Source organism: Oxyura jamaicensis, chromosome 3, assembly GCF_011077185.1.
Source record: "Oxyura jamaicensis isolate SHBP4307 breed ruddy duck chromosome 3, BPBGC_Ojam_1.0, whole genome shotgun sequence".
Lineage (NCBI taxonomy): Eukaryota > Metazoa > Chordata > Aves > Anseriformes > Anatidae > Oxyura > Oxyura jamaicensis.
In genome coordinates this window covers 77,729,442-77,739,566 of record NC_048895.1, presented here as the reverse complement: position 1 = coordinate 77,739,566, position 10,125 = coordinate 77,729,442, and positions in this window count along the sequence as shown.

The window sequence follows — 10,125 nt, the reverse complement described above, 5'->3', positions numbered from 1 at the left end:
CTTTCTTTCTTTCTTTCTTTCTTTCTTTCTTTCTTTCTTTCTTTCTTTTTTTCTTTTTTCCCCACTAATGACTACATAGTTTGCATAGGCTAAAACGATACAGAAAGTGGAATGGAAACACATTATAATACATACGTACATGTAAACTATAAGACAAACTGTGATCAAAAACAAATGCTCATAACTGCCATTGCTAGTTTGATTACAGTTACATATTTATTTGTTAATTAGTTCCTGCTAACTGACAATCAATTAATGCCTCAAACTATAGCCTGTACAAATCCCAGCAATCTATTCTGCAGTTAACACAGATATATTGTATTAAATTGCTCTAGTTAAGTGGAATGTCAGCAGCATTGACTCAAAAATTATGCAGTACCTAAAGGGTTTCACATAATGTTTTGCAAAGGTCACATTATTATATATTTCTCTCTTGTAACTGCAAAAATATTTGAATTTTGAATTATTTAAATTCCTTTTTTTCCTATTAATTTATATTCTAAAAAATAAATACATATCTAGTTTGCAACTATTCATCCAAATAAGCAAGAGTATCCATGATATATATAACAGGAACTATTTAGCAGTTCAGACAACACATGGGTCATTAAAAATGTTTGGACAGTTATGCTAATGTAATACTGCTTGCAAAATATACTTTTTTTTTTTTTTTTCCAAAAAATGTTGCCAGAGATCATTTAGTATTATTTTTCTTTCACATAATACGAACAAACAAACAAAAACAGAATATATTTAGCTTAGCAAAAACTTGCAAATGAATATGTCATTGCACATGATTAAAACTTTAAAATTAGGAAAAAGGCAAATAAACATTCAAAAAAACAATTGTAATCCGTCACAAAAATAAACGGTATTTATTTCTGTTTAAGAGCATTATCAACAATATTGAATTGAATTGTGCAGGACAATCAAACACAGAAACTCTGTACTGATGCAAACCTGTACAATTTTTACTCTAAGTAGTGCCCTTTGCAGAGGCCGGGTCTTGATTGCGGTGCCTTATTTGTATAATGCCTATTACCTCATAACTTTGTTGTGAACTTTCCAATTGCTCAGCTGTATCCTCTGCATTCACAATGTTACTGGATTTCCTGACTTTTAATCTCCTTTCAGATAGAACACTCAAAATATTAGACAGAGAGAAGAAAAAATTAATAGCAACACATTATGTGTTATATATTATTATAATATATAATATATATTATATTTTATATACAGACAACACAAAATATATAATTATGTGTTATATATATAATATAATGTATTATATAATATACATACAGGTACATATAGCACACATATACATAATACATATATCATATATATGTTATATAATAGTATAACATATAATTATAGTATAATATAAACAGTTATAATAGTATAATATATATTTATATATATATAATGACACACATAATAATGTATATTTATGTATACTTAATAATATATGTGTGTGTTTGTGGCCATACTTTTCAACTGCTTATGTGCTTTTGAAAAAACAAAACTCATACTGATCTTTATGCTTTTCTATTAAGCAAGGTAGCTATAATATTGCTTTTCTAGGAGGGGCTGTTGAGCAGAGTACCTGAGGAATCAGCCTGATGATTTAAAGTCAAGCATCCTGTTCCTGACCCTGGCACAGGTCTTCAGCATGACTTCTGGAAAGCCCTTTCCCTGCTTCTCAGGCTTTGATCTGGCATATGAAACTAACATTATGGATTCTCCTTTATATGGCAGTGTGAGACCTGCAGATGACCATTGCTATCCAAAACAGCGTTCCTTTTTTGGCAGTGTTTTTTTTATTTGGAAATTGCAACCTTTATGTGCCAGCTTAGCTGATAAATAATGAAGAAAAATTCACATCACTTTCACTTTAGGTATCTAAAAATAGTGTTATGAAGAAACTCACAAATCTTGTTGCTTGGTTTCTTTGTACAGTGACTAATGAAAGCAGACAGCTTCAGGAAAATGTTTTGAACAAAGTAGGTGACATGAATATCCCACTTCAAATATATTATTTTTCCTGGGCCAGAAAGGTCTCAACTGAAGAAGAGGAGCAGATAAATGTGAATGGAATAACGAGAGGGAAGGTAAGGAAAAATAAATGCAGAAAACATGAAGAAAATAAGATGAGAATCAAATAAAAGAAAAAAAAAATAGAATTACAATTTATTTATTTTTTTATGCCTGATGGTTCATTTATTGCAAGTCTTCTTAATTTCTAATTTGAAATTGAATATTTAATAAAAGTGATAGCTCAAGGTTGCACCTAGATAATTTAACAGTAATAATACTATCCTCCACTAATAAACTGAGGCTTTTGGCCTCAGGTATTAACCTGAATATGATTTTTATGCAACAAAACTTCCTCAAGCTATCCCTATATTATTCATGAATCTTCAGACTATACTAATAAGTGGTCAGTTTTACTTAGTAGAAGGAATAAAAATGTAGTAATACAATACTGTGTAGGCCCCTCTCTGTCAAGGTCTTGCTCAAGGGTAGATGGTAACTGCTGGGAGAACCTTTGATGAGTTTTGGTTTATAAGCAGAGTACAAAGAGTGGAAGTATATCATATGTGACATATCCTGCCCAGCAGAGACTGGCATGTGAAGATCTCAGCATATTGCTGCTGGTAAGAAGGAAAGAGTGGAGGGGGAGAAAAAAAAGGTGCTAGTCTGTTTAGTTTTGTCTCCTCCATTTGATGCTCATGTAAATCTGATAGGTGAGATTTGCCCAAATTCAGTTCTGTGAGACTGAAATTTTGCAGAGGACAAAATAAAAGCAGATCCCTACTCTTGCATGTAATCCTATTCTTAGATCTCAAGAACATGTGGGTGTCCAAGGAAAAATCTTTTCAAGGCCTTGTAGGAATGCATCAAGAAGTAGCCTCTGTATTTAATATATGTTGCTGCTGAAGGACCAGAAGGACCAGAGTAGTTCCCAATGTCTAGGTCTGGGTACACACACAGTACATCTGCTCTGTCTACATTGAAAGAAGACTTTTCTGTCTGTGGATTTTCACACAAGGAGAACCCTAGCATAGGAGCTGCAGCACTGGATAATTTCAGAACTGGACTGATGGGTACATCACATAGGTACATCACGGTAGATAGAGAACCACAATACTTATCTCCAAACTTTTATTTTGTCTTTGTTTTAAACTGATCTATAGCTTTCATCATTACGACGGAATTTTGACTCAGAATGTCAGAGTTGTCTGTGTTAACTATGCCATCCACAGCTTGAAGAGTGGCAAGCACTGTTTAATGTTTGGCATGCTACTTGACACAGTTTTGATCCATGCAACCTAACATCCTTCTAGACAATATATAAACATGGTTCAAGAAGTGACCAAAATCTGAACAAAAATCTGCTCACAATAGTCAATATTAATGAGACCATGTTTTTCTAGATATTGAATGCAATCTGTGCCATGCTACTTAAAACACAGTAAACAAGCAAAAAAAAAAAAAAAAAAAAAAAAAAAAAAAAAAAAAAACATGATTATGAAATAAATAAAAAGAAGGAAATGAAGGCATACTCTTTTACTGTAAGAGCTAAGCTCGTTTTTCTAAATGATCATACGAGCAAGGGACACAATGCTGCTAAGCAAACAGTGGTCCAAGCTTACTGGACAATGAATGCATAAAGGCACAATCCACCAGAATCCACTAATGAGATAAGAATAGAAAAACATTCTGATAATAGATTCTTTCTCATCATATTTGCTGACCTGCCAATATGATTTTCTAAAAATAAAATTTGGTTGATTCTTTATTTCTTAGGCTGCTTTAATTAAAGTAGTTACTGATTTAAAATGCAAAATGAGTTAATTAATGCCTATTCTAAGTTCTGAGTTTGAGCTTTAGCTAACTCGAAACATTGCATAATGTTGTTATTACAGTTCTTTCCCAGGACTGATGATAATATCATTTTATTCAGAGTTTTCAATATTATTTTTATTACTTTTATTACAGCTTTGGAAATGTTTTTTTTCATGCCAATAAATTAATTTTCCCTGATGTAGAAAGGTTCTTTTCAAGTGTGAGTGTATATAAAAACAAATTTCAGCCATAGTTTTTTCTCATGATTGCTGTTGTCTGAAAGTTTAGGTCTTCTACGTTACTATTTTTTGTTGTTGTTTGTTTTTTCTGGTAATCACTATGTCAGTAACATGCACAACCCACAATAATAATGTGTTTCTCTGTTTTCAGTGGCCTTGTACTTGAAGGTCATTCACTCAGTTATTAACAAAATGCTCATAACTTACTTAACCATCAGCTAAAGATTTGTTGTCCTCACTGATCTTTCTGACAGATGTGAATGTCAAGACAAGGTGCTGAATCCACATCCATCTTGTGTTTCCCAACAGACATCTGATTTTATCTCACATATTGTAATGGATTGCATTTGCTTCTTCAAGACCTTTAAAAGATGTATTTACAATGCAAATTTCAGTATGTCATAGGCCTAGCTTTGTTTGCACTCAGTTCACACCCACAATGCTCATTTAAGAAGTAGCCCTACAAAGTGCTGAGTGAACTTGGAGACGTCCTGAGCAATGTCAATTCTCATAGAAGCTAGTGAAGTTAGGGGGCAACTTGCTACCCAAAGAGACCTTTAGTATTTCAAAATTAGTTAATCCATTTGTCTTGTAAAATAAATGGATAAGACTGGTGAGAAAAGCATCCTACCTGCAGCTCCCCTGAGGTATATTTGTACTGCAGTCTCAGGGCTGCAGGCTGGCTGCTTTGGCACAAAGCTCTGCATGGGCTTCACATCCTGTCCCAAAGAGAAAGCAGTGCCTGCCAGCAGGGTTGATAAGTTGGACATGTGACACAGTTTTCAGAAAACATCTGCCAAGTCCAATCACTGGCAGAAGATGGCTTCCAAATGTGACAAAGCACAGTCATGAACTCCACATGTGGGCTGCATGCCTGAATCTGCAGGGACTGACTATGTGCAGAATCTGCAGCCTGGGTCAGAAAAGATTCTCAGGTATTTAGTCGTAAGATCCCACATATTCTCTGTAATGTCCCAGTCTGCTGTCCCAGTCCCAAGTAGAAAAATAGTCCTGTATCCACTGTTCCTAAGGCACTTTGCTAAAGCCTCATTTCCCTGTACCATCTCTATATACCATGGAGAGAAATTGAAGTTTCCTATTTCCAAATTGCCATCAGAGGCTATGCTGTATAAGGAAAAAAAAAAAAAAAAAAAAAAAAAAAAAAAAGTTAGGATCTTGGCACTGCAACTTGATTACATGTGCTGTTCATCTCTTAGTATGGGCCCAGCACACTTTTGTCCAATGGTAATGTCTGCCTCCTGATCCCTACCTCTTCCATGTCCCCAGAACATAGTTTGAGTGTTGACAACAATCAATAGATCATTTCCAAAAGGTAGTTTGGATTTGACCCTGTTCTGGATGAGGAGTTTAGCAGTATGGCTTATGGCTGCAGGCCATTATTTGTCAGCCACTGACAGAAACAGACAACAATGTTGAGTGTATTTTATTTACTGGTGGAGACACAGCTTTTTATTCCAACACAAAGCACAAGTGGCGGAAGTGACACTAGCTTTTACTTAACGGTGTTGCAATTCCAGCATTCATACAGGAAGGGGCAGCCCTGATATCTATGCTTCTTCTGACCATCTGTTTTTCAAACACATTCTCATGTTTCCTAGAAGGCTCTTGTAATTGCAAGACTATTGACATAGTTTGGCTTGAAAGAAAAGCTATTTGCCATTTCTCTTAAAACCAAATTGCACACAGCTCAAGCAATAAGGGTAGTGGCATGGGATATCCTGTTCTTGTTGTACAGGTTGCATTGGATGATGTACAGACCATCTCTAGCTGAGGAAGTCTTCATCTCTCAAGCCAGCTCTCAGTTTTCACTGACAATTTAGAGACGGAACTTGCTCACAATGAGGAGAGCCAAATAGCCTGCAGAAATGCAGTGACCACTGGACTTCATGCAGCCATTAATACTTTCTCTTTCAGCTGTTGTCAGGGAAGCCCTGAGTCCTGAGCAGATGCTCTTAGCAAATGGACACATCTGGATCAGACACACCAAGCATTTCCCAAGTTCATGCAATATTGCAGAATTTTACCTCTTAGTGTTCCTGACAGTAACCCTTATCTTTGCAAAATTGTAATTTCAGACACTATTAATAAATTTCTAAATATTCAGGTAGCTTTTTGAATCCTCATATGATCTTTTATATCAGAGAAGGTTAACTCTTCTGTATATGACCTCATTAGTTATATCAGTATTGAGTATATGCCCAAACTTGATCTAGACTTTGGAAAAAGCTGAGCAGTGTTTGTGGAATCATGTTTAATGATATTTTGGCATTTAAAGGTAGAACAAATTCAAATATCATAGCACAAAAGTAATATTTGCATGTTATAGGAGGTAAATCCTGAACTATATTTAAATAGCATGACACCAGAGCTTTTTCTTGAAGTTAAAAAAAAAAAAAAAAAAAAAAAAGGAACAGTAGATTGTAAAACATGAATGATGCAAATCGTCGAATCATCATTGAATCATTAAGGTTGGAAAAGACTTTCAAGATCGTCTGGTCCAACCATCTCCCTACCACCAATATAACCCACTAAACCATGTCCCTAAGCACCACAACCAACCTTTGCTTGAACACCCCCAGGGACGGTGACTCCACCACCTCCCTGGGAAACCAATGCGTGATCACTCCTTCTGAGAAGAAATGTCTCCTAATTTCCACCCTAAACCTCCCCTGATGCAATTTGAGGCCATTCCCTCCAGTCCTATCACTAGTTATCTGTGAGAAGAGGCCAACCCCCAGCTCCCCACACCTTCCTTTCAGGTAGCTGTAGAGAGCAATAAGGTCTCCCCTGAGCCTCCTCTTCTCCAGACTAAACAACCCCAGTTCCCTCAGCCACTCCCCATAGGATTTATGTTCCAGGCCCCTCACGAGCTTCATAGCCCTTCTCTGGACAGGTTCCAGGGCCTTGATGTCCTTCTTGTAATGAGGGGCCCAAAACTGAACACAGGACTTGAGGTGCGGCCTTACCCGAGCAGAATACAAAGGGACAATCACCTCCCTGGTCCTGCTGGCTACACTATTCCTGATATAAGCCAGAATGTCATTGGCCTTCTTGGCCACCTGGGCACACTGCCAGCTCACGTTCAGGTGAGCATTGACCCCCCAGATCCTTTTTGTCTGCACAGCTTTCCAGCCACTCTGCCCCAAGCCTGTAGCGCTGCATGGGATTGCTGTGGCCAAAGTGCAGGACCCACCACTAAGCCATGTTGAACCTCATCCCACTGGCCTCTGCCTATCAATCCAACCTGTCCAGATCCCTCTGCAGGGCCTTCCTATCCTCCAGCAGATTGACACTTCCCCCTAACCTGGTGTTGTCTGCAAACTTACTGAGGGTGCACTCAATTCTAACTAAACTATAGATGCCAGTCTATCTGGGTAATCATTTTCTACTTTTTTTTTTTTTTCTTTGTAAAAAATTGTGTACAGCAGAACAAATGCATGAAAAGACAAATGACTTCATGTGAATGGACATATCCAGCCTGTACATATTCTTCATAACATAATAAATGCTTTTAATTACAATATAATTAATAATTATGACAATATAACTATATAATATAACAATACCACAGGGGAGCTTCTTTTTAAACCCAGACAGTTAGTAATTGATATATGACTTGGAGCATAAAGGTTTGAATTCTCCAGACACTTTAAACTGACTCCCAGGCTTTGAAAAATATTGCATACTTTTTCTATTCCTACAATAACATTTGAAATCCCATTGTAGTTCAAAGTCACATTAATGCTGCTGAATATAAGCACCTTCCTTTCATCACTTTTGAATATGGGGTCAGCCAATTTTGTTGAGGGCATGGCTTTGAGGAAGGATAAGCAGGAATGTTCAGATGACCTTCTCTATACATTCATACATTTTCTAAAATGTGTCACTTCTTATTTGTGTCACCCACATTGCCCAGGCACAGAATCTTCTTTTCCCACTGCAGCAAGAGAGAATGCAGATGTCAGGACTGCTGGCCATGATCATTGTTCCAATCAGAAATACACAGTTTACACATGTGCTTGAACACCTGCAGGATTTAGGGTGATCTGGCTGTTTACAGCTCCCTGTTGTGATTTATTTTCATGTTCATAATCAAGTGTGTGCATGTGTGTTTGTATGCATGCATATGTCTGTCCATGATGTGGGGACAGACAGCTAATGGATTGCCTATCCAGGCAGACTAAACTTGCACAGCCATCCTAGCCAAAGGTAACATTTAGTTCTCTTCATACTGCCTGCATGTCCCAAATACATTTTCAAAGTGCCAGGCTCAATTTCTGTCTTTCTCTTTGCCCTTCCTTCTCTCTAGTACATGTGGCTGACACCATGAAATGGATTTTTCTTCCATTTGACTTTCACTGATTTCTTAAATCTTGTTTGTCTGGAGGCAGAACGACAGCATATATCCCAGCCTTTTCCAATATTCTCTTGCATATGGTGCTCAAGACAACACGATATGTGATCTGCACTTAAGTGTAACCAGAAGCACACACCACTATGGCCAGCTCTTCCCTTCATCTTATTTTCCTTAAATATTTTTGTAAAAACATTACTGTTTTATTTCTTGTGCCCATTCAATCCACACTGCATTGTGTCCTGAGTCACTGCTGAGGTCATCTTGCTTATTGAGAGCACAGAGGGTGGCCGTGTCACCCAGGAGCTTTTGTCAACATAGCTATACTGACTGAGCACATGACAAGTTCACCCCAACAAACTGACATCGTACTGTTACCATAGATCCTGTGAACAGAGTTATGACAAAACATCTATTCGGTTGTTATCTTAGTTTAAATCAAAGTCATAAAAGGACAGAAAAGCTCTTGCTGGCTTTGGTTTGGTGCTGGGAATGGAGCCTGGATTCTTCAGATGCAGTTGTGCTTGCAGGGCCTTGATTTCTGAAACTGCAACTTTTGATCTCTAAATATCTACAGAGCTTTCAAACAAAATCCTGCAACAGGACAGAAGCTGTAATGGTAAAAGTAAACACCAGTTTCAAAACTGCAGCCTGAACTTCTCTCCCTTCTTCCACCCAAATAGCAGCTGCCTTGTCTTGAAACAATAAATGTGTGTGTTTTGTTTGATTTTCAGTCCATGTTACTCCAGTGTCTAGAGTTCCCTCTTTTTTACGTGACCAGACTGCATATAGTGCACATATGACCATGACATAGCTAAGTAGTTCAGTGCCTAGATTGGGTTGATGTCCTATAAGGATCTATCAGAAGGAGACATCTTCTCAGAAAATCCTTAAGACACAGCAGAAATGTTGGATGGCTTTAAAAAAACACAGTTATGACAACTGCTTTCCATTGAGGACACGACTAGAGGAGAAACAGCTCTCCTTTTCAGAAACTAACCTACTAGTTAGACATTTGCCAAGGAAGTGGGAGAACCTGAACCTCTGAGGGTTAACTTAAACCTACATTCTTCTAGAAAGTCATCTTCAGTACTATGCTACAAGTCATTTAAAATAATGAAGGGCACTTACTGCCTTCCCCCTTAATGTCACAGTCCAAAAAAGACATCAGGAGTCTTTGGGATGAAGAGAGAGAGAAAGAATGCCTACAAGAGAGAACGGTAGCCAGGCCATTTGCTGGTCCTTGCTTCTGTACATGGTTATTCTGTCAAAGAGAAGACATCACTGAGGGAGAATGTTACAGACCATCCAGTCAAGCAGATGAAATAGATGATGGCTTTGAGCAGAGGATTGGACTTTAAAGATAATAAAACATCAGAGGCCTATTGAATTTTGTGAGGTACACAGTAGAGTTGGAAGGTAATTTTGGCCTTTTGTACCAATCTTACACCTAAATCCCACTAAATTTTATCTATTTATTTATTTATTTTGACTCTCTCTCTTGTCCTGAGACAACTGAAAAGAAATAAGGAGCATTTGGATATTTTTAGAAGTACTTTGTCAATAATATGGAGAATATTTTGTCTGTGATTATTTTGGGGCTGTAGGGATTATCAATGCTACTTTTATGCTGAGCTGAAGCTCATTATTTAGCAGGCCTTT